Source organism: Macaca nemestrina, chromosome 2, assembly GCF_043159975.1.
Source record: "Macaca nemestrina isolate mMacNem1 chromosome 2, mMacNem.hap1, whole genome shotgun sequence".
Lineage (NCBI taxonomy): Eukaryota > Metazoa > Chordata > Mammalia > Primates > Cercopithecidae > Macaca > Macaca nemestrina.
Window position 1 is genome coordinate 190,779,767 of NC_092126.1, and position 26,660 is coordinate 190,806,426.

Sequence of the window (26,660 nt, forward strand, 5' to 3'; positions counted from 1 at the left end):
TTTTTTATTAATGAAAATATCTATTAAAATGGCATTGGAATATTTTTTCTGCTTGAAAATAAATTGTACTTCGAGATGGGTAAAAATGTGTCGGATTTTTGCTTTTAGATGTGAAAGAAATGAAGAATGGCCAATAGCTTTCACACAGAGCAAATCAATGTCACATATTTTATATTCTCTCTTTCTCTTCTGACCAACTATATTCAGACTGAAATTACATAGCATTCTTAACAGACTCCTAAATTCTGATATTATTTACCCTAAATAGTTTCCTTGTTTATAATCTCCTCAAACTTTCTTAGCGATTTAACAGCTTAGAAATCTTAGATTTAGTATGAATATGGAGTGCAGTGGCACAATCTCTGCTCACTACAACCTCCGCCTCCCAGGTTCCAGCGGTTCTCCGCCTCAGTCTCCCGAGTAACTGGGACTACAGGTGCATGCCACCATGCCCAACTAATTAAAAAAAAAAAATTAGTAGAGATGCAGTTTCACCATGTTGGCCAGGCTGGTCTCAAACTCCTGACCTCAGATGATCTGCCCTCCTAGGCCTCTCAAAGCGCTGGGATTACAGGCGTGAGCCACTGTGCCTGACCTAACCTACCTTATTTTTATATGAGGTTCTAAAAAGAGGAAAGCGTCTGAGAGCATTTAACACTTAGCCTTTGAGCCCCACAGTTAAATGCACTATTGACCTAATCAGACTTGTTAGGCACCTTCTCAGCTCTGTGGAAAGAAAACTTAAAAGCAAACTTTAGGCCAAATAAACTTGTTTTGCTTTTCACATGAGCACATTTTATTTTGCTTTGCTATTCCTTAGACAAATGTATTTCCTGTGATGCTTACCACAATGGATTATTTGGCTGAGATTTCTCAATGTCTTTGATCTCTTCAGATAAATGGCATTGAATGAGGACACTATTATAATAATTAGCACCATCTTCATCATATTGTAATTATACAAAGGATCAAATAAGAAGGAGCCAATCCTTTTAAATGCAACACATTTAAATCCACTCCAACTCTTTGTGAATATATTCATGCACTATACCAGCTTTCCTCTATAAGGGTCACTTTCAATTACAGGCATGAATATATTTATTCATCAGTTCACAAAAAGCTACCAGATAGGTTAACTAGTAAAGGACACTTTCTTTCTTGGAACATATAAATAAGCCTCTCACAAAAAGACCGGTGAAACCCTTAATGATGAATTTCCTTGTCATTTTGTAGCTATATCATTGTCTTGTTGTGAATTTGATATATGTACATTATGCTTCCATTGAAGACTCATTTTTTGCCTAGATGACTGTCTCATACTTGGCCTCATTAGTTTATGTGGACATAATTGTAACTTTAAAATTCCCCTATTAAAATAAGTTTATATCCTGCTAAATATTATATATGTATAGAAAAATTATTGACAAACATTTATCAATTATGATAAGCATTTATCCTGAGGTACAGATAAGAATTAATTACCAGGACCTCCTTTAATATCATCTTAGAAAAAACCCAGCCTTTAGTGTCATGCGTTTACTATTGATGTTTTTGAGTAAATCTTCTTCTTTACCAAGTACAACCCTCTTCTTTAATGTGTTACTTCAGGTAACTAATGTGAAAAATTAAACTGTTATATACTTAAAATGAATAATGTTTACATGAATTACCCTCCTTAACACATTTATATGATTTTAGTTTATCTATACTCAGCTAAAGTAATATGTGTGTACTCTAATAAACATGTACATTACTCAATGTGTAAATATGTCTGTACACTAAAAGTAACTAAGAAGTAATTCATAAACTGCTTCTTGTACCATACTTAGACAAAGGTCCAAATTCTTAAGCACTAACACATAAAACGAATTTGTTGTTCTGAAAACCTGTGCTCTAATTTTCTATTTGATCTCCTGCCGTTTAATGAGATGTCTTCCTATCTTTTCAACTTCTTGTCCCAGGATACTGATGTTTTCTCATTTTGTTTCAGATTGTTTCCCATCTATTTTTGTGATATTTGCTATTAGATTTAGATGAGAAGTTTCTCATTTTGGAGAGAATGGAAGAGTGAAAAGGAAGCATGAGGAAAATCATTTTTCTTCTCTTTAAGCACATATTAGTCTATCTTAAAGGTTACTTATAATTTTAAATTTAATCTTGCAAAAAACTGAGATAATCTATTGCATACTTTATAAAGTCTGACATGGTATTTTTAAAAGCAGGCCTAAAAATTATTTAGTTTTAGATTGGTTTTTATGCACAGTATAATGTGTGTTTGCTATATTTTTTATGCAAAGTATAAAGTATAATACCAAAGATTTTAATCACCAGACGTAAAAATAAAATGTAGGCACAACTATCTTGTAATGAAATAAGAATATTTTAAAATACGAACATACATATATTAATATTTTATTAATAATTAAAACATCAAGGCCTCAGAAACAAATACAACAGCTTAGAAATCCTTTTAACAGATGCTTCTCTTTACACGGTACAGTGAAATTGACTGAATAATTCAGATAAGCTATTCTCTGAGCTGACAGGTACTCCTGAATCATGCTATGACACATGATTGTGATGTGTTGGTATCAGGTCCACTTTATGTTGCTGAGAAAAAAGCATGTTGCTGCCTGCATATGACAGACCTCAGACAGTGTCTCTCCAAACCTACTTATGTTATAGGTGAAGAAGCCAATGATATCCTGGAGTTTCAGTGTCTTAGTGAACATGTTCTTAGTTAATGGTGAAAAGTAGAAGAAGGGGAGAGGGGGAGAAACTATCTTTTATTGAACACCTACACTTGTGAGGCATTCTGCAAAGTACTATATGAGTATTATTTTTATGTAATCTTTAAACTATAAATTCCATCCTGATCTTACAGATGAGGTAAATCTATAAACAGGGTAAGATACATAATTTTCTGGGCTCATTGCAAAAGAAACATGCCAAACCCTTTGTTTGCAAAGGAGGGAAAAAGTTTTTCTTTCTTCTGCAGTTTCTTTCTTGACTTGTCATGATGTTTTTTTATTTGCTGTTGAATGTCACCTTAACTTTATGACAGGAACTGATGTCCCTTTTGTTTATTTAATATCTGACTTGCTTCTCTAGAATATAAGCTCCAGGAAATCATGGAACAAGTTAATTAAAATAGAAAATTCTGATTTGTGTAAATGTTCCTGGGACAGAATCAGAGTGAACAAATTTATCTGAGTTTTAGGGTTAAGATATATTTGCACCCACTTAGGCACCAGTTTTCTAGTGGTTAATGTTGGCACTCTTCATTTAAGACAAAAATTTTCAAAGTGTCTGATCATAAGACTGACTTGAGTCAATCATAAAAAGCATTCTGATTTCCCATCTCCCACCTCTAGGACATTTTAATTCAATTGGTCAGCTAGAGGGCTAGTTTTCAAATGTCAGTCATACATTACTCTTCTACATAGCCAGTACAATGGCTTCCATTCTACACAAAACAAAATTTAAATTCTTTGCTCTGGCCAACAAACCCATATGTCAGTTCTCTTTAACTTTCTCTCTCACCACTCTCTCCCAAGCCTGTATGTTCAATCTACAGGTTTTTAAAATGTTCTGTTCTTTGTAAATGTCAAGCTTATTTCTGCCTTTCTATGTGCAATTTCACGTGGCTTCAATATCCTTCCTCTGATCTCTTCATGGAAACTATTTTCTGGTCATTTAGGCCCCCTTTCATTATTATTTATTACAGAGGACTTCCCTTGATCTCTTATAGAGGTCTTTCCTTGACCACACAAATTGATGTTGCCCCTTTCCTGTTACTGTTTATCACATCACTCTGCCATTTTGCTTTGTTAGCATGTTAACATATAATAGAAACATCTAAATTTATCTTTATTGTGTAATTACTTAATATCTTATTACCTTTCTATAATAGAAACTCCAGACCTAATTAGTCATCTCTTTTTATGGTCCCATTGCCTAGGTCAGTGTTTGTCAATCAGTAAATTCACCCTTACCCCACCCTTGATTTCCACAGTACCTTGACACTACCTGAACAATTGTCCTGAATTAATTTTAAAGAGGAAGATCATGGCACTTCCTTACCTGTATCTCACTCCAATATGGCCATAGTCCAAATATTTAAGCACCAAATGATTTAGCACATCACATCCAGGGTAAAACATTCAGTGTTCTCTATAATGGTGATAAAGCTAAGAGAAGGATGGGTTGGAGAGTAAGGAGAGAGTGAAAGTCAGATACATGATGAGAGTATCCGTTGTGTATATTGCTTGCTAATAATTATACTACTAGTAAGTTTAACTTAAATTACCCCCAGAAAACCCTATCTCCAAATACAGGTATACCTGAAAGATATTGTGGGTTCAGTTCCAGACCACCACAATTAAGCAAATATTGCAATAAAGAAAATCACACAAATTTTTTGGTTTCTCAGTCAGTGCCTACAAAAGCTGTATTTTCACTATGATCTATTAATTGTTCACTAGCATGATATCCAAAAAATATGCATACTTTAGTGGAAAATTAAGATATTGCTTAAAAATGCTAACAATCATTTGAGCCTTCAGTGAGTTGTAATCTTTTTGCTGGTGCAGGGTCTTGCCTCAATGCTGATGGCTGTTAATGGATGAGGGTGGTGGTTGGTAAAGGTTGGGATTTCTTAAAAATAAGACACATACACAGTTTGCCCCATCATTTGACTTTTCCTTTCATGAAAAATTTATCTACATCATGTGATGCTATTTGACTGCATTTTGCCCACAGTAAATCGTTTTTTCAAAATTAGTCAGTCCTCTTAAAGCCTGCTCCTGCTTTTTCAAGGATGTTTAGGTAATGTTCTAAGTTCTTCATTGTAATTTCAACAATGTTCACAGCATCTTAACTAGGCGTTGGTTTCATCTTGAGAAACCATGTTCTTTGCCTGTCTATAAAAAGCAGCTCCTCGCCTGTTCTGGGTTTTTTGTGAGATTGCACCAATTTAGTCACATCACCAGGCTCCACTTCCAATACCAGTTCTCATTATTTCTACCATATCTGCACTTACCTCCTTCACTGAATTCTTGAACCCCTAAAAGTCATCCATGGGGGTTGAAATAAATATATTTCAAATTCTTGTTAATGTTAACATTTTGATCTCCTTTCTTAAATCACAAATGTTTTTAATGGCATCTAGAATGGTAAATTATTTCCAGAAGGTTTTCAGTTTACTTTGATCAGATCTATCAGAAGAATAAATATCTATGGCAGCTGTACCCCACAAAATGTATTTTATAAATAATAAGACTTGAAAGTCAGAATTACTAATTTATCCACAAGCTGAAGAATGCAAGTTGTGTTATGAGTAATGAAAACATTAATCTCCATCATAACACTTGTGTGCCCAGGTACATTGTCAACGCACAGTAGTATTATGAAAGAAATCTTTTTTGTCTGAGTAGGTCTCAATCATGGGCTTAAAATATTAAGTAAACCATGTTTTAAACAGATGCATTGTTACCTGGACTTTGTTGTTCCATTTATTGAACACAGACAGAATAGATTTAGCATCATTGTGTAGGGTAATAAGATTTTCACAATAGTAAATGAGCATTGGTTTCAACTTAATGTAACCAGCTGCATTAGCCCCTAACAAAAGAATCAGCCTGTGCTTTGAAGCTCTGAAGTCAGACATTGACTTATCTTTCTAGCTATAAAAGTCCTAGATGGAATCGTCTTCCAATATAAGGCTGTATTGCCCACGTTAAAAATCTGTTTTTTTGGTGTAGTAACTTTCATGAAATATGTTAACTAAATCTTCTGGAAAACTTGCTGCAGCTTCCGTATCAGCACTTGGTACATCACCTTGCACTTTTAATGTTATAGAGACAGCTTCTTTACTTAAACCTCTGTTAGCTTCAAAGATATTTCTCTGCAGCTTCCTCACTGCTCTCAGCCTTCATAGAGTTGAAGAGTTAGAATTTTGTTCTGGATTAGGCTTTGGCTTAAGAGAATGTTGTGGCTGGTTTGACCATCTATGGACAATATTAAAACTTTCTTAATATCATCAATAAGGCTGTTCACTTATCATTTGCATGTTTTTCTTTCCAGAACTTAATGAAGTTTTGTGCAAATTTAATTTCTTTCTAGAACTTTTCCTTTGCATTCACAACTTGGCTAACTGGTGCAAGAGTCCCACTTTCATCCTATCTCAACTTTTGACATGCCTTCTTCACTAAGCTGAATCATGTCTAGCTTTTGATTTAAAATGAGAGATGTGTGACTTTTCATTTGATCTGAACATGTTAGAGGTAATCACAGAGTTATTAATTGTCCTAATTTCAGCATTGTGTCTCAGCTCAAATACGGAGAAATGGAACATGGTGAAGCATTCAGAATACACACATTAATTGATTAAACTTGTCATCTTATATGGACATGGTTTATGGCACCGTAAAATAATTACAATAGTAGCATCAAGATCACTATAACAGATAAAATAGTAAATCAATAGCTTGAAACATTCCAAGAATTACCAAAATGTATCACAGAGACCACATGCTGTTGGACAGACCTGTACTCAGGGTTACCACAAACCTTCAATTTGTTAAAAAAAAAAAAATCTGCAAAATGCAATTAAGTGATGCTGAATAAAAACAAGGTATGCCTGTAGCAAAATTGAGGCTTAGAACTTTACCATGAATTTTGTGGGAAGACAATTTAGTTTATAACATTCTCATACTAGGCAAAGTTAAACTGATGCATCTCAGTACTGTGTTTAAAATCTCAAGAGTTGAGATTCATCTTATTTTCTAGTAGTTTGACAAACACATAAAAGTAGGTTAATAAGAATTGTCTAATAAGAAACAAGCAATATTTGTAGAAAGCTTCAGAGTGAAAACAGAGGTGCTTAGAGCCATAGAAGCTTGCCCAAAGTCCTCACAATTAGTGGAGAAACAAGTACACTCAGCTATTCTAAATTCAAAGTCCACAGTGTTACATTTTTTTTTTTGCACAAAATAAGCAACAATAAATGCACAAAATGAAATCAAATAAATAAAATGATCTTACATTCCTTTAGGAAATATTACTTTAGTTTAAAATAAAAGATCATGTTTTCTACAAAATATTAATTTATCCTGGAGGTTATTATTCAAAGGTTCAAAAGTCTTTTCTGGTTAGTTTGATATATTCTGTTGATTTTATTACAATTTTCAAATTTGTATGGCAAAAATATTCTTTGGATATGGATGTACTGCACTTGATTTAAACTGATCAATAGAATTACTCTTCCTACAACCATGTGGAATTCTCTGCTGCTTCCATGAAATCAACTGCAAACTCTGTCCTATATCCTCTTACATCTATGTCTCCCTGGGTCAGATATCAATAAGGAATTTTGTCTGAATAACTCTCCCCATTATTCTTGACCAATGTTGGGTTACTGAGAGTAAAAAAGTTTCCTGATACATCATCAGAATCCCAAATGCAGGTATTAAAATTTTACATCAAAGGAGTGTAATACAACTTGGCCTATGTGCTTCACAGTTTGGAAAAAAAAAAAAAGAAATGTAAGTTTTCTCTATTAGTCTGCAATGATATTCTTGATGCTGTAATTCCCAAATGGCATAAAATGGAATATGTAATTTCCTCACAGAAAGTAAGTCTTCAAAAAAATTAAATGGACCTCCTTACTAGGATCTAAATTTAGTAAGCTCAAATTCCATGGTAGTTGATTATTGGTTCTGTCCTGAAGAAGATGAGCTTACTTTGAGGGAAAACATAATCCTCTTAATGTGTTTGCTATGTGAAATTCTAAGTATATTTAAATGAAATGATTTTAAACTCGACAGCAACTGAGAATTTAAGTGGATTTTGTTCTAGTGTCTTTCCTCTAAAGAATAAGATTGAGTTGAAATTTTTAAAACTCCGTCTCAGCATGATGAGTAAAAGAAACAGAAACAGGCACAATTAGACAGCTCTTTGAGGATCATATCCCTTGTAATTGTTCCTTTTTTATGAAAATGTTCCTATGATTTCATTTATTTTTCTTAGAGGGCCTAATTATACCAGTGAGCATTCATAACAAACAGTATTAAGGTGATGTAGCTGCACTTATACAGATCCTTAAAATTATTAAAGGATGAACACTTCTATTGCTAATTTATCTTGCTATAATAAAAGTGTTTGGTGTGTAATTATTCTATACAAGTAACTGAGTGTACAATACAAAAGGAGAACACAAGCAAAACAGATACAGATTCCCTACTTGTGAATATTCTAGGATAGTAGGAGACCTAATGCATTCACAAATAACTATAGGAAATGGAAAATGTGCCTGTCATAAGAAGTTTAAAAATCGAGAGAGGCGGGATGCAGAGGGAGGAGAGAGAACATCCAGCTTTGTGAGTTGGACAGTTTGTGGAATAAGTGACATTGTCATTTGGTCTTGAAAAGTAGAGAAAATGTTAACATTTAGAGATTGTGTAGAATATGGGACATGAGTGTGAGGAACGAAAGTGGGGAAAATGAAGGTAGTTATTTCTCTTAGATGAAACAAAAGTACAAAAGTCAATAGTTCCATGTTGCTTAAATTTCGGGTGATTATAGAGTTAAAATATGTTGCTTAAATTTAAGGTCAATATAGAGTTTATCCATGTTGCTTAAATTTACAATGAATATAGAGCTAGAGAAATGATGTAAACGGTGGGGATAGAGAAGGTAATTTGAGGCCTGGGCTGGGGATGAACTTGAATGCAAATATTGGCTGGTTTTAGTCTTGTGAGCAGAGAAATGGCATGATTACAGTTGTGTATTAAGAAAATTAATTGGTAAGCATAGTGCTTATGTTATTTGAGGAAAAAAAAGAGCAGACTAGGTAGAAAACTATGCAGTCATCCAGAGAAAACTTAATGATAGTCTAATCTCTTGTGGAACAATAAAATTAAAGGAAAAAGAACAGCTGTGACAGATAGCACAATGCCAGAAATGCCGGTGCTTAACCACCCACTGGATATGAGGCTAACAAAGAAAAAAGGTAAAGATAATTGCAAGGATTTACATCTTTTAATGAGGAGGATATTAAGTTATTTAACAGTGAGTAAAGAAAGAAGAGCAAGTCTGGGGGAGAAAAATGATGAATTCTCTTTGGAGAACATCGTCTCCATGCATTTTATCTGCCAAACAGCAACCACCATTTTTAAATAGAAAACTGAATAATATTATATTTACTAGTATTATATTCTTTTTTATTGAAGATAAACAATTATGTAGTAGAAACCAGCTACAGAATATAATAATATGACTAATGAAAAAGGTATTTAATTACAAATGACATAATTACTGAAGATTAACAGCTATGCAATTGATATTACTTGTTATTTCCTTTTCTAGATTGCTTCAACTTTTACTTTAAGTTCTGGGATACATGCACAGAATGTGCAGGTTTGTTACATAGGTATACATGTGCCATGATGGTTGGCTGCACCCATCAACCTGTCATCTAGGTTTTAAGCTCTACATGCATTAGGTATTTGTCCTAATGCTTTCCTTCACCTTGCCCTCCACACCCTGACAGGCACCACTGTGTGATGCCCCCCTCCCTGTGTCCATGTGTTCTCATCGTTCAACTCCCACTTATGAGTGAGAACATACAGTGTTTGGTTTTCTGTTGCTGTGTTACTTTGCTGAGAATGATGGCTTCCAGCTTCATCCATGTCCCTATAAAGGACATGAACTCGTTCTTTTTTATGGCTGCATAATACAACATGAGCTCATTCTTTTTTATGACTGCATAAAACTCTTTTTCTTAATTAAAAAAATTGGGATCGTTTTTCTCTCCTCTTCTTCTAAGATTCCAGTTACTGGTATATTAGAATGCTTGATAATATTCCATGCGTTTTGCAGTATTTTTTTATTTTGATTTTTGTGGGTACATAGTACTTGTATATATTTATGGGGTACATGAGATATTTTGATATAGACATGAAATGTGTAATAATCACACATCATTGAAAATGGGGTATCCCCTCAAGCATCCTTTATGTTACAGACAGCCCAGTTATACTCTTTTAGTTACTCTAAAATGTACAGTTAAATCATTATTGACTGTAGCACATTATTGTGCTAACAAATAGTAGGTTTTATTCATTTTTTTCTAACTGATTTTTTTCTTTTTGGGAAATACCAACTATTTGCCATTATTTTATTTCAGAACTTACTCATATGTAAGATGATTGTATTATTATTATTAAACTTTAAGTTCTGGGATACATGTGCAAAATGTGCAGGTTTGTTACATAGCTAAACATGTGCCATGGTGGTTTGCTGCACCCATCAACTCATCATTTACATTAGATATTTCTTCTAATAATATCCCTCCCCTAGTTCCCACCCTCCAACAGGCCCCAGTGTGTGATGTTCCCGTCCCTGTGTCCATGTGTTCACATTGTTCACCTCCTACTTATGAGTGACAACATGCAGTGTTTGGTTTTCTGTTCTTAAAATATATGAAAGAGCAAAAGAGTAATTATGTTCACAGTTGTTAATGATTCATGGGCTACTATACTGTAGGCAGTCCTCATGATCACTTAACCATAGTAACTGAAACTTCTATGTAGAGTAGCAATGACTTTGCTTTGCATGGCTCTGATATGCATGAATCTCACTTAACACAGCACCGTGGAAAGTGAGGTCTGCCTGTATAAGGGTACATTACAGCAGTTACAGACATTTTTTGGTTTTACACATATATATATATAGCCTTTTAATTAATTAAATAATAACATAACTTATCAAAGGGAAGTTAACTAGTGGACAGGAAGTATGTATTTCCCTACCAAAATCAAATGGGAAATTAGTAAGAGTACATTTTTGTAATTTTTTTTTCCATTCCAGGATTTCTGTACATTCATAATGTCCTAATACCCTTTGTGGTACATTTACTATCTGCGAATGCTTTACATATATATTAGGTCATATGTTTTTCATAGCAATCTGGTGTAGTAAGTATTGTTACCTCCATCTTAACAACACGAACATTTGGAGACAGACATAAAGTGAGTTGTCTGATGTCACATACCTATAAAGTGGATGACCCATGATTGAATTCATGTTCATACTCATTTCATAGCCCACAATTAAACCTCAATTACCTTACACTCCTTTTTGTTCCTAAAGGGACAAAATTATTTCACTTCTCAGGGTAAAATCTAGTCTATTTTGGAGACCAAGTCAACTGCTATTTAATCTGGCATCATATTTGAAGTTCTTTTTTGACCCCCCAAAGACGCCAACAATGTCCAGATTTTGTCACCATAGACTATGGCTAGTAGGCTGACTCCAAAGAATGCTCAGGGTGGCATTGTATTACTTCGATAAATTTGTCCAGTCCTGGATCTGCCCTTGAGCCTGGGATGCTCAGGAACTGGGCCTTGTTAATGTAATGTGAACTGGGTTAATACCTCTATTAGGAATGGGTCGGTAAGAGGCACACACTGAGTCCCAGAGATTTTTATGTGAAACCGCAATCCCAGATTATTGACTTATAATGAGATATTGCTATTAAATGACCCTATTTTTCTGACAGGCAAACCAAAGTGAAAAATGTTAGAAGACAACTTAATAATAATGAAATCAGAATTAAGGGAGTTTGATGAATCCAATATTTAATATTATTTGTTGGCATAAATTTATTTAACTATTTCACAGAAGGAAGGGCCTACCAAGGAAACACAATTTTAAAGACCCAGCGCCTTCCCAGTGTGTTCAAATGAATATTGGGGACTTTTACTTCCATACGTCCATATTTTCTCTGTTTTCATGACTGACCTCTCTCTCTTCAAATATTATCTTTCTGATACATTAACCTCTTCAATCACCTCTTAACAGAGTCTTGATGAATATACGTTGATTTTGAAGTATAATTCTCAGATTTCAACTCTTTAGTCTATTATAGAATGGTCTTCACAACCGGATCTAACCTGTACTTACACTTGCACTCTTACATTACCCACAAAAAACTTTTGTACTATAACATTTTGTTTATTAGGGAATTTACAAACTCCATTTGGATGTCTTAAAGGAATTCCATACTCAACAAGTACAAATAAAACTTGTTGTTTTCTGGCCCACCTGCCCAAGATTTCCAGTGTGCATTTCAACAGTAACTAATCACCATCCATTAAGCTTCACATACCTTAAACCTGGGAGTCTTCTTTGGCAATATATTCTCTCATCCTGAACACCTTCTCCTCCACTGTTCATTTATCCAACACATATATCTTAAGCAGCAACACTATTTGAGTTGCTGGAAAAACAGCAGTTCGATGCAAGGAAGTTCCTTGCAGTCATTAGGTTTATATTGTAGTAGGGGTGGGGGAGTATAGACGGACAGACATAAAGAATTAAAACAAAAATATAATATGTGCAGTTGGTAAATGCCAGTTCCTTAAGTAAAACTCAATGAGAGAATAGGACTATATGTGAGAAGAGAGTGCTTTACAGTCACGGTGGCCAGGGAAGACTGCTCTGATAAATTATCAACCTTTCTTTAGAAATTATATATTGACGTTGACTTTTATTCTCATATCTTGATCATTTTGGTCTACTTTCTGTCTTCAGAGTCAATACAGTACATGGCCTCCATGAAATTGAATCTTTCAGCTCTCCTATTACTAAGCGTATTTGACCAGAGCACAACCTACCACAGTCCTAGCTGCTGCACCCAAAATGATTACCGCATCCGTACTTAGGCTAAACATCCCAGGGACTGGTACCAGGCAGTGACTAAGTACTACAGGGAATGCGTGTGTAGGCCCGTTTCTGAAAGACAACGGATTCACCTGAAAGAATACTCCAGAACTTCCCATTAGTCATCTCGAATTGCCAGTTAAGACTTTTCCACTCAGATGTTTTCCTTCCCTCTCTCCCTTACAAAGGTCAGACCTGTGTGGTGACCCAATGACTCACAGGCCTGTCCCAGCTTTCCCCACGTTTTCCTGCATATCTAATCTCTGCTCCTCTGAGGGCCTGGACTAAGACATTGCATTTGAGTTTCCGCCTATCTTCTCTCTGGTCCTTCTTTTCATCCTTTATTTCCCACAATGAAAATCTTATGTCACCACTGCTCCTTGGAATCCTGTGGTTTCATTCTGTTGCTCTTCAGATATAAACTCAAGTCCATAAACTGTTTCAACTAACCTGCCCTTCTTTTGTTCTGTGAAGATATCGTGCTTTTACTTAGCTGACGAAGGCCTCTACATTTTCTATTTCCTTTGCTAGACCACTAATTTCTCCCATTGATTTGGGGCAGTTCACTCATTTTTTGTACACTTCTCCTATTCAGACCTGCTCTGATCACCATTTTCTCTCATCTAAATCAGTCTTCTTTATTTTGTTCTTCCAACTTTCCTAAAAAGCATTTACACATTCATTAGCATGATTGCTTTCAGGTAATTTGTCTCAGTTTGAAATTATGCATTTATTAGTATGATTATTTGATTAATGCTTACTTTCCCTACTGGGCTATAAGTTCATCCTTTTTATCCTCATTGTATTCGCAGCATTTAGCTCAGTATCTGTCCTAAAGGAGGCATATACTAAATAAGTATTAAATAAAAGGATAAATAAACAATGTTTCTTCCTAGGAAGTATGATTAAACAGTGTAGCATCTTAAAACTCAATTCTTCTCAATTCTAAGTAATTGAAATGGGAATTAAAAGTACATGGGAATATAATAGTACAAAATGAATATAAATGTTAAGACTGTATACCAAACTGCAAAGACATATAACAGGTTTCATATGTATTGAGCAGTTACTACATGATAGGCATGACTATGGATCCTGCAAGCATTAACTCATTTAATTCCTACCATCTCAAAGAATGCTTATATAACGTCCTTATTTCTGATGAAGATCCTGAGGTGAGAAGGGACAAGTTATTTATCAGTGGTTACTGCACGGCAGAGGCAGGCTTGGGTATAGGTGTGTCTGAAACCAGACACACTCTCCGCATTACTGTACTCTATAGACTCTTTTAAAGAAACTTTCTGTTTTCCAGTTATGCTTGAAGACTTTGAGGGATTATAAAAACACTTCTACTTCGGGAAATCCATTTAGAAGCACAGTATGCTTTAACTTGCTTGTGAATTGTGGCACACCCCACAAGGTGTTTCACACTGCTGTCCTATAAAAATCAACTTGGTGGTTGTTCCCGCAAGCCACTTCTCTGCACAGCCGAGCCCCCTGGGCTACTTTGCACAGCACCCTGGGCATAAGCCTAATTTAGCTTTGAACAGATTTTATTAGTGTTTTCTATTCATTTGTCTGTGCTTCTTTGGACTACGAATTCTTTGAGGCAGAGTCACGATGTCTTCATGAGAGCAAACATTTATTAAGGCTTTTATTGGGCCACACGTTATGTTAAACACTTTAACAAACTCAAATAATTCTACCAATGACACTACCTGTGAGGTAAGTACTATCATATCAAAAATTAATAAGCCTACAATAAGAAAGCCAGTAAGTAGCTGGGGCAAAGTTTCATTTGGAGTTTGTTCATTTTTTTTTTTTTTTTTTTTTTTTTTTTTTTTTTTTTGAGACGGAGTCTCGCTCTGTCGCCCAGGCTGGGGTGCAGTGGCCGGATCTCAGCTCAGTGCAAGCTCCGCCTCCCGGGTTCACGCCATTCTCCTGCCTCAGCCTCCCGAGTAGCTGGGACTACAGGCGCCCGCCACCTCGCCCGGCTAGTTTTTTGTATTTTTTAGTAGAGACGGGGTTTCACCGTGTTAGCCAGGATGGTCTTGATCTCCTGACCTCGTGATCCGCCCGTCTCGGCCTCCCAAAGTGCTGGGATTACAGGCGTGAGCCACCGCGCCCGGCCAGTTTGTTCATTTTTAGAGTTCATTCTCTCACCCATTTACCAGAGTAGAGCAGGTCTTCAGATTTTCAAAAATAACCACATACGTATGTCACTTGGGAAGCACATAGTAGTTTCTTATTTTCTTTCCCTCTCTTTGTTTCTCTTTATGTATTTTACTTCTCTCCCTCCCCCTCCCTTCCCTCGTGTGTGTGTGTGTGTGTGTGTGTGTGTGTGTGTGTGTGTGTGTGAGAGAGAGAGAGAGAGAGACAGAGAGAGAGAGAGAGAGAGAGAGAGAGAGAGAGAGAGAGAGGGGATAGAGAGAGACTTTTAATTCAACTTTTTCTTTCTCAGGCAGGTTTGTAATTTCCTACCAAGGGGATAAATCTGGAAAACTTAAAGTAGAACCAACAAAGAATGTTCAATATTAAAAAATCAGGAGATCACAAACTTTAAAGATGAAATATATCATTAGTATTAAAAAATACAGGTCGATTGACTAGAAAAATATATAGGTATTTAAAATTATTAAGCCAATTATCTGAGGAAAAAAGCCATTTTTTTTTCTGGCAAGTTTTCCTCTTCATGAAAGAAAAACTTAGGAAATCACTGACATGCATTGTTTTTTACTTTTAAGATCAATTTAGATTGGAAATTGGTTATCTGAAGTTTATGGCTTCGGATAGTGTGTTGCTGTTTGCAACACTCTTAGTATGTTTCTGATTTTTATTTTACATATCCTATACTATAGCAAGTTGAACATTATGTGGATATAAAGACTAGGGAAAAAGACTTAGGATGATGTCCTTTTCCCTCTCCTAGAAACAAACATAATTGATGTGACTGTATTAGCAGAAAAAAAACAGACACTTAGATGCAGACGCTTAGATGTTCTTGTTCTAACATATCATGTTCTTTATATCATTATGACCAGTGAGATCAATAGTTTATTGCAGGAAGAATTTCTCATCAGTGTCACTTGCAAATGACAATTCTTGGGATGTAAAGTGTTGAGATACTTCCTGTCTCCTTCATTTATTAGTGAGCTGATTCTAGAATGAATGATTTCAGTAAGTGATAGATTTTCCTTCATAAATTTTTATTACTTTTTTCCTTCTGGTGAAGAATTTCCAATATTTGCCAAGTAAGTGAAAACTTTAGAAAAGAAGCTTGTCTTACAGTTTAAATAAATCAGTCTTATGATGTGTCTAATTATGAGGTCTATTTGTGTACATCTCTTTGAAAACTGGCATCCACTGATCTGTGGCAGACTAAAGGCAGAGAAATGCTCCAGGTGGCTGCAATATCTGAGAGCAATAAAGAATTTCCTCTGAGGGAACTTATATGAAAAAGGGTTATAATACAATATAGTCAGAGTAAGTGGGAACAAATGACATAGTGTTCTGTCATGTCATGTCATGTAGTAATGGCATATACAGAACCACTCCTACGTGAAGGACTGCGTACCAAGCCCTGTCAGAGATACTTAAAGGAATCATGTCACTAAGCATAACAATGCTGAACTGGGCTAGTCTACATATTTTTAGTGCATTTCCAGTATGATGCATTTCCAGGAAAATTAACAGCTATAAAGAAACCGTAAGTGGTGAGTTTATTTGGCTATTTCATAGGCCAAGCTGACAAGGTAGAAATGCTAGAGTAGGATCCTCGTGTGTGTAATCACGTTTTTTCTTGACAGGGTATGGGTGCTTTAAATGCCAGTAAGATAAGAATCTCTTGATCCTTTGAGAAATATCTATGTGTACTTGGAATCAGCAAAGATGGACAATTCCACAGAGTATTTACGGTGGTTACCGGAAATTGTGCCACTTTAAAACTGAGGAAGTAGGCATCATTTCTATCTAATTTCAAAAACTGGCCAAAGGATTAGCAACAAGGCAACTTCTTATATTTTGTGGAGGTCACATGTTCTCAGCTACTAAAGGTTAAGAGGACATAATCTGAAAAATAAGAGTTGATATGTCAAGTAAAACACTGCAATGTAATAAAGATAGTTGTGTGTGTGTGTGTGTGTGTATTCAGTGTATCAAGTATATATTCAAATACCAAGAAACTATATACTTCCTGTCAAATCATTCTGGAAAGAAATCTTCCAAAGACAAAATGTCAAAAGATGATGGTATAATACTAGTGATGGTATTCATCCAGAAAGGACCAAATATGTTGTTAGTACCCTTTCGATGCTTCTATAAGCAAGTAAAAAAAAATCATTTCAAATATTGTCATGAAAATTGGACAGCATAACCTCTGCTTTCATTCTCCATGACTGGAAAATAAATATTTATAGCTCTACAGTGATGTATCATAGATAACAGAAGTTCTTCATTGTAAATGATCTGAGGAATGACCAGATCTTCATTTGTGAGCTGGGGAAAAAAACGAAAGTTAAAGAGATCAAGTGACTTGCTCAAGGTCATCACATAGATCTTTACAGATGGGAGTAGAAAACAGTTGTGTTTTGTTTTTTGTGTATTTATTTTTAGTTAGTTTGGTGTTTCCTTTTATACTACAATATGCCAATTTTAAAAGTGGTAAAATGATTTTGTTCATTTCAGAATGTAGGAAATGCTGTGATTAACACAAAACTACTCATTTAAATTGTTTCTAATTCCAAAAATAAATAATATGTATAAATTTTGGAACAGATTCAAAGAAAATATGGATGCAGAGGTCCTACCCTGCTCCAGTGACTTACAAATAGAGTAATCCTTTGTTTTTAGATAAAGAATGTATGGATAAGTATGTGGGTAGCAGTTGGGTCACACAAGTGCACAGGTCAACAATTTGGTATTTATCTACTAGTTATTATTTGGAGCCTTATGTGGTTTAGCTGTGTCCCCATCCAAATCTTATCTTGAATTGCAGTTTCCATAATCCCCATGTCAAGGGAAGGACCAGGTGGAGATAATTGTATCTGGGGGGTAGTTCCTCCATTCTGTTCTCATGATAGTGAGTTCTCATGAGATCTGGCGGTTTTATAAGAGACTTTACCTCCTTTTGCTCTGCACTTCTCCTTGCTGCCATGTGAAGAAGAATGTGTTTGCTTTCTCTTCCACCACGATTGTAAGTTTCCTGAGGCATCCCTAGTCATGTTGAACCATGAGTCAATTAAACCTATTTCCTTTATAAATCATCCAGTCTTGGGTATGTCTTTATTAACAGTGTGAGAATGGACTAACACAGAACTTATATTAAAAAGACTATGTAAAGGTAAAGATTGGGTGATATAGGGTATGTTTATTTCTGCCTGTGATATTTGCAGTACACTACAGAGTGGCAATGTCTTTAATTTTTCAAGTATTTGTGAAATACCAATATGCTTATCATTTTTGTTCTAAGATATATGTACAAAATTCCCTTTGATTTATATGGTACTAAGTGTGTCTATACAATAGAGAACTAATACGTTGTTCTTTCAAATCTTCTCTTGACCAATGTAGAAAATGCATTTAAAAACACATGTTAGCTAATGGATAGATATTGGACTCCAAAAGTATACTAGTATTTATAAAGGACTAAAAACTATATTAATTAGTAATATAGTTATTCTATAAAATGACACTGCATTTCTCTTTGAAGGATGGGATTCTTTGGATCAAGGTCATGGGCAAAGCAACATGAGGAAAATTCCTTTGCAGATGCTTGCTCTGTGCAGGCATGTGGAAAATAAGCAGATGACTTCAATTTGCAGTGTCATTACTCACCCTATTCCTGACATTGTCCTAGCACTCATACCATGAGCAGCGCAAGAGCTATATTCCCACATGCCTGATATTTGAACTACAATATGTCAAAATAGATTTGGAGAAAAGGTGTTGGTTGATAGATGGCATGTATTCATTTTAAGTAAAGATGAGCAGGTATTCACCTCAGTTTCCCTAGGGTAACTGAACCTCCCTGGCTTCTTCTTTTGTTTTTAAAGAAACATTATCCAAACTGTTCAAGACAAAAGCTGATATCATTTTTTTAATGGGGCTTGGCCAACTATATCGATCATGTCGGTCACATGACAATGAAAAGTCATGATCATTTTTACGGGACTTTTAAAGCAAATTTATTTTTAATTGACAAACAACAATTGTGTACGGTTTATGGGGTACATTATGATACTTTGATCTAGGTATACGATGTAAAAGAGTCAATTAAACTAATTAACATATCTGTCATCTCACCAACCTATTTTTCTCATTAATATGTTAAACATCTATTCTTGGAGGTTCCACAAAAATAAAAATAGAATTATCATACAGATCTAACAACCCCGCTTCTGGGTATATATCCACAGAAGATACCAGTATGTCAAAGAGGTAACTGCACTCCTATGTTCGTTTCTACATTATTCACGGTAGCCAAGATATGGAAGCAACCTAGGTTTCCATCACTGGCAGAATGGATAAAGAAAATGTGGTACATATACACAATAGAATGTTTACCAGATTTTGATAAAATTTGTCTACACATGAAAAAGTAAAGTATTGGGGAATTGGAGGAATTCTCCACAAAAATATAGCAAAGAAGATTTTTAACCAGAGATAGCAAGTTTTCTCTTACGTAACTCTGGTTATAGATTACATAATGTAAGCCATTCTGTGGCTATATACTTTTCTCCCTGAGCAATACAAAATATTTATAAACTACAAAATTGTCTTCACTTCTCAGTTCAGTGTCGGGGATATATGGATGACTTCATGTTAATCTGTACCATTTTTTATTAATAGAAATTAAAAGTTTGTCATGATGTCACATACAAGATCAGTGAAAATGTTTTTTATTTTTATTTTTTTTAAATGGGAGCAGTACTTTCTGTGCTATGTTTATAGAATTTAAAAAACGAGTTTTATTAAATTTTATTGATGTAACTTTTACAGTAAAAGGCACCTACTTTGAGGATACAGTTTTAAGAATGCTAGCAAATATAGATACCCATATAACAATTGCAGTTGGTTTTAACAGGGAAATGTATGCATGTATAAAGACAAGAACAGGTTTTCTTACCTGGTGAGGTTAAAAAATATCAGATAAAAGATCAAGGACCTTTTCGTCTAGAACCCATGGATACAAGGAAGGCATCCATGGAGGAAACAAGGGGATTGTAAGTTTCCTGAGGACTCCCCATTGACATGCAGAACTGTGAATCAATTAAACCTCTTTTCTTTATAAATTATCAGTCTCGGGTAGTATCTTTATAGCAGTGTGAGACCAGACTAATACACTCAATATGCATTTTATGAGGAATTTTTGAATAATATTGAGAATTATTTATGAGTAATATTGAGAATAAGTTCAAGGGAAAGAAATATTGCCATAAGCCAGAGCACGAAAGAGAAGTTTAAAGAGTTAGAAACGTATTTATTTTCATGATGGTTTTAAGCTAATTTTAGTGAGTGTATTAGTTCATCCTCACATTGCTGTAAAGAACTACCTGATACTGCATACTTTATAAAGAAAAGAGGTTTAATTGACTCATAGTTCCACAGGCTTTATAGAAAACATGGTTGGGGAGGCCACAGAAAACTTGCAATCACGGTGGAAGGTGAAGGGAAAGCAGAAAAGTCTTAGGTGGCTAGATAATGAGAGACAGAGCAGGTGAAGTTGCTACACATTTTTAAAAATCTGAAATCATGAGAACTCACTATCATGAGAACAGCGAAAGGGAAATCTCCCCCCATGATCCAATTACCTCCCAGCAGGCCCCTATTCCAACATTATGGATTACAGTTTGACATGAGATTTGGTGGGGACACAAATCTCAATCATTTCGGTGAGTTTAAAATTTTCCAGGATCAGAAGCATTAATGATATTCTGATGGAAGTTATTAATACTTTTGTCTGAAAACTACACATGTACACTTTTGCACATAATTTCAGGGCCTCTTCTGAGAGCCTTAATTTCCTCCATGGATGCCTTCCTTGTATCCATGGATTCTAGATGAAAAGGTCCTTGATCTTTTATCTGATATTTTTTAACCTCACCAGGTAAGAAAACCTGTTCTTGTCTTTATACATGCATACATTTCCCTGTTAAAACCAACTGCAATTGTTATATGGGTATCTATATTTGCTAGCATTCTTAAAACTGTATCCTCAAAGTAGGTGCCTTTTACTGTAAAAGTTACATCAATAAAATTTAATAAAACTCGTTTTTTAAATTCTATAAATGTAGCACAGAAAGTACTGCTCAAATTTAAAAAAATAAAAATAAAAAACATTTTCACTGATCTTGTATGTGACATCATGACAAACTTTTAATTTCTATTAATAAAAAATGGTACAGATTAACATGAAGTCATCCATATATCCCCGACACTGAACTGAGAAGTGAAGACAATTTTGTAGTTTATAAATATTTTGTATTGCTCAGGGAGAAAAGTATATAGCCACAGAATGGCTTACATTATGTAATCTATAACCAGAGTTACATAAGAGAAAACTTGCTATCTCTGGTTAAAAATCTTTTTTGCTATATTTTTGTGGAGAATTCCTCCAATTCCCCAATACTTTCTTGTGGCCTTATCTTCTTTCTGTTAACTAGTTTTTAAAAGCAAATATTAAACCAATTTTCAAGGACCTCATGTAGTCTTAACAAAAAATTTTGTGAAAAGAAAGAAGAAATTGTATACTTAATTTACTCTGAGGAATATGAGAGGTGGGAGGAAGGGAAAAGAGCAAAAGTTGAAAAACTTCCTGTTGGGTACTATGTTCACCACTTAGGTGACAGATTCATTCGTGCTCCAAACCTCAGTATCATGCACTATACTTTTAACAAACCTGCACATGTACCCTTGATTCTAAAATACAGGGTAAAAAGTAAATAAAATTACAATAAATTATTTTTTAAATGATATGCTTTCTTTATGATCTTCCTTGGAAGTTTGGAGACTGAATTTACAGATATATGCACATGTGTAATTATAGGCCCATACAATAAGACCTTGCCTCGTCCTCAGCTTCAGGATAACCTATTTCCTACTTTGGAGTCATTTAGCTCCAACAGAAGACTTGGCCGTGCTTTGTGATTTAAGTATAACTATAATATTAATTAAAAGGAATTTAAAATTCGATTCTCAGAATATTGGAGTCAATATTATATCACTTAGAATAATATTCAAGCTTTATAACCCAATTATGTAATTTAACACCATTTTAAAAATCTGATCATTTTCAGTTATAAATTCCAAAGGATTTTATTTTCAGGTACAACATTTTAGCTCTGGGTTCAGAATAAGCAGAGATAATTTAGAATAGTTTTATAATAATTGGTGGTGTCCATAAATGAGAGATGCTTATTAATTCAGTGAAGTTTAATCACGTCTTCTAGAAAACTTCGCAAGTAGAGAAACAAAACTTTTTAAAAGTATTGGCCTGAGTGATCCACAATGAGTTTAAATCAAATAGCAGTTCCACCTACACAATGATTGGATGAAAAGGTTTTCTACTGTGGGTAGAAATTGAGTAAGATAGTTGTTGGGGTTCTAAAAATAGTTTTAAATATTCATCTTTAATATTTCGTATGTCTTGAAAACAACATGTGTTTTTCTCCTTTTATATAAGTAACGATAAAATAGAGTAATACCTCATATTGTTTAGAAAGATGAATTATATTAAGGAAATTCAGAAATTTTTGAATTTTTTGAATTAGCAATTAGAAAAATCAAGTTACATATGGAACAGATACATTCCCTCCCCCTCCCCCCAAAAAACTGAGAATAATAAGTATAACAATGATAAAAATACTGACTTGCATGAAGTCTGGTTTCTTTTCATCTGTCAGAGGTAAGCTCTCTCTCTTCGGGAAAGAGCGTATTCTTGTAATTACTTTCAGGCATCCATCTAACTCCTTCTTTCTTTAAAGCAGGAAAGGTTCTGATACAGTCAGTCAGAGAAGTTGTTTAACTGAAGAAATGGTCGTTAGAACGATTTTTTCAATTCATGTGCTGCTTCATTAACATTTTCATTTTAGACTAGCTGCTGTTGCTGCTTTTGATGTTTCTGGATTCGAGAAATTTCAGACATAACAGGCAGGATGTATGAGAATATTAAGAAAAAAATGGAAAAAGAGTATAAGGCATGTTGACAAATGCTTAACGTGCAGATCTTTCTTTTTTAAAAACTTTTTTCTTTATCATTCCAAACACTGATCAATATGCAGTAGAATCAAAGAGCACATCACTGGATGGGTGCAAATTAAAAGATAGAAAGTCTTAGCTATAAATCTCCCTATTCTGAACCCATTGAATCAGAATTTTCACAGATGAAATCAGGCATATAGATTTTTGTAGGAACTTGCAGACCCTGACTCATTCTTCTGTTTAAGAAGTTCTAAGAGAGTGATGAGTAAACTGCATAATATTCATATAATTAATCTATGCTGGCAATGAAAATAAGACATACAACTTGTAACTTGCTGAATTTTTGATGTGGAGTCCAATAGTTCTCAAATCTGGCTGCACAGCAGATTCTCTTTAGAAGCTTTTAAAGCATTATAACAACTTGTTATTAGGAATCGGTGTGTCGAAAAAGTTCTCCACATGGTTCTAATGAAAAGACAAGGTTGAAAACCACTGATGTAGACAAACAATTCATTGCATTATTGACAATTATGTGAATTTCTTGTTTTTCTTTATTCTACTAGATAATTCTGGTTGTGAATGATTATATGAATTTATATCTGTAAATATGTATCTTCAAGGTAAAAGAATAATGTATGTAATATTTGGTAATGTTTCCTCGATCTTAGTGCTTAATATGAGCTTATTTATTAATTATAGTAAGACAACTCTTAGGAATTTAAAAATGTTTAATATATTCTACTCATTTAATTGGTTACTTGAATTTTCTGTCTCATTGTTAGTAACCAGACAGTGAGGATAATGCCAGCTGGTATTTTAAATATGTTTAAGATATATGAAGGCTCAGGCACAGTAGGACTTTATTGCTTGCTTCTGTAAAAGTGCTGGATGGATTTTCAATTCAGTCAGGTGAGGTGGCTCTCTGCACTTCTCCAGGAATTCAAGACTGTTAGATATTCTACTGTCATCAACATGTAACTTCGAGATGTTGCTGGGTGTTGGGTGTTCTGATTATCTGTAAGAGAAAAAAGTGCTTGGGGAGGCTTTATATCTCAGGCTGGAAAAGGTGCATATTAACTTCATTCACATTCCATAGCAAGAATCAGTAAACATATCTAAATAAATAAAAAGTAGGATATGTAACCTTTCTGTGCAACCATGAAATAACTAATATTTTCTGCCATAGTCTGAACTTGTGCTGCATCTTTCTTCCCATACAAATAATACATCCTCACCCTACCCCATGGGAGATAACCCAAAGCCCCATCCAGATGCTGTGTCCAACTCAGCATACGCGGTCTTGGCTGAGTGTTCTCAATGAGGTCCAGATGTGCTTCCTTATGGGATAAAAACTCTCTGCCCACTGCCCAACACATCTTAATAAACACTGATAGAATGGGGGCAGAATAAGTTAAATAAAAATTTATATTCATGAAAGGGAAGAAGAGAAGCCACACATCAGGAACCTGTCTAAACCAATGATGAATTAATATATGTATGCTATTGTGTGTGTATGTGTACACGTGTGTATGTCTATGTGTGTGATGTGTACCCACACCACAGGATCTTCAATTGCTATATTCCCTACAACATCTCATTCAACATTATTCAACTCATGTCCAATTCATGGATTTGATCCCAGAATTTTGTCTGATTGTAGACATGGAAACTGAGAACAAGTCCTGATATAGGCCATGGTGTCAGGACATGTTATAAACAATAGCAATTTTAGATTGAGCAAGAAACGTGAATTGGTTGGCCAGGCATCATGGCTCATATCTGTAATCTGAGCACTTAGGGAGGCTGAAGTGGGAGAATTACCTAAGTCCAGCAGTTCAAGACCAGCCTGGGCAATACAGCAAGACCCTGTCTCTAGAAAAACATTTTTAAAACTATCTGTAGTCCTACCTACTCATCAGACTGAGGTAGGAGGATCGCTAAAGCCCAGGAGGTTGAGGCTGCAGTAAGCCATGATCATGCTCCTGCACTGCAGTATGGGTGACAGAGCAAGACCCTGACTCAAAAAAAGAGTGTGTGTGTGGGGCAGAGGGCAGAATTGGGAGTTAATGGATGGTAGTGGTCTAATTTTTTAAAGTAAAATTGCATTTTAATTATATTTAATCTGTAAAAACCAAAATTTTACATAGTAAAAACTCAATAGCCAATTTCTACCTACATTTTATTTTCATTTTTATTTTTCCATAAGTTATTGGGGTACAGGTGGTATTTGGTTGCATGAGTAAGTTCTCTTTTTGTCATTAATTTTTTATTATACTTTATGTTCTAGGGTACATGTGCACAACGTGCAGGTTTGTTACAAACGTATACATGTGCCATGTTGGTGTGCTGCACCCATTAACCCGTCATTTACATTAGGTATATCTCCTAACGCTATCCCTCCCCCATCCCCCCTCCCCACAACAGGCCCCAGTGTGTGATATCCCCCTTCCTATGTCCAAGTGTTCTCGTTGTTCAGTTCCCATCTATGAGTGAGAACATGCAGTGTTTGGTTTTCTGTTCTTGCGATAGTTTGCTGAGAATGATGGTTTCCAGCTGCATCCATGCCCCTAAAAAGGACACGAATTCATCCCTTTTTATGGCTGCATAGTGTTCCATGGTGTATATGTGCCACATTTTCTTAATCCAGTCTATCATTGATGGCCATTTGGATTGGTTCCAAGTCTTTGCTATTGTGAATAGTGCCGCAATAAACATACATGTGCATGTGTCTTTAGTGGAATGATTTATAATCCTTTGAGGTATATACCCAGCAATGGGATGGCTGGGTCAAATGGTATTTCTAGTTCTAGATCCTTGAGCAATCGCCACACTGTCTTCCACAATGGTTGAACTAGTTTACAGTCCCACCAACAGTGTAAAAGTTCTTTAGTGGTGATTTGTGAGATGTTAGTGCACCCATCACCAAAGCAGTATACATTGCACCCTATTTGTAGTCTTCTTTCTTTTGCTCCCCTCCCACTCTTCTTCCCAAGTCCCTGAAGTCCATTCCATCATTCTTATGCCTTTGCAACCTCATATCTTACCTCCCACATATCAGGGAGAACATACAATGTTTGGTTTTCCATTCCTGAGTTACTTCACTTAGAATAATAGTCTCCAATCTCATCCATCTACCTACACTTTTAATCCCTATTAATTTATTTTCCAAAACTTTTGTAATGACTAGATTATATGTTTCTCTGATAGCATCCTTAATGGCTGCCAAAAAATATGTTCTCAAATCCAACTTATGCTTAGAACAAGGAATCTTCAAATAATACAAAAACACGATCCAAAAGAGTGTTCTTATTCCAAATATCATTCTTGTTGATGAATGACAGCTCCAATAAATAAATCTCCTTAGTTTTAATTGGCCATCTCATATCTGATTCTTAGTTGTACAGAAATATTCTAAAATGTTTGAGAAATTGCATTTTGATTGCTTATATTTATAATAAATGATGATTGGGATATTTCATACAATTCATAGAAAATTTAAAACTGAAATATATAATCCAAAACAGATGCATTTAAGTGGTGAAAAGAGCTACTGTTTTTCCTTAAATTAAAAAAAGGAATCAATATTCTTCTATTTAGAAAATAATTATCCTCTAATGAAGATACAGTCTTTATTTCACATATATATTTTATTTCAATATGAACTTGAATGCCTGAATAGAAATTAGTACAGAAACATTTTGAAATTTATATTTATGATATGTTAATTACTAAATTTCATA

At 34.9% G+C, this 26,660-nt stretch overlaps 1 long non-coding RNA gene across 2 annotated transcripts in view; it reads right to left on the bottom strand.

Moving 5' to 3' along the window:
• Positions 1 to 22,899, bottom strand: part of LOC105477411 (uncharacterized) — a 48,936-nt gene extending 26,037 nt beyond the window's left edge. For both annotated transcript variants that reach the window (XR_011619456.1, XR_011619455.1), the window contains exons 1-2: positions 22,590 to 22,899; positions 4,084 to 4,190 (exon numbers count right to left, since the gene is read on the bottom strand). This is a non-coding gene — a long non-coding RNA (uncharacterized lncRNA). The remainder of the gene's footprint in view (positions 1 to 4,083; positions 4,191 to 22,589) is intronic.
• Positions 22,900 to 26,660: the final 3,761 nt, after the last annotated feature.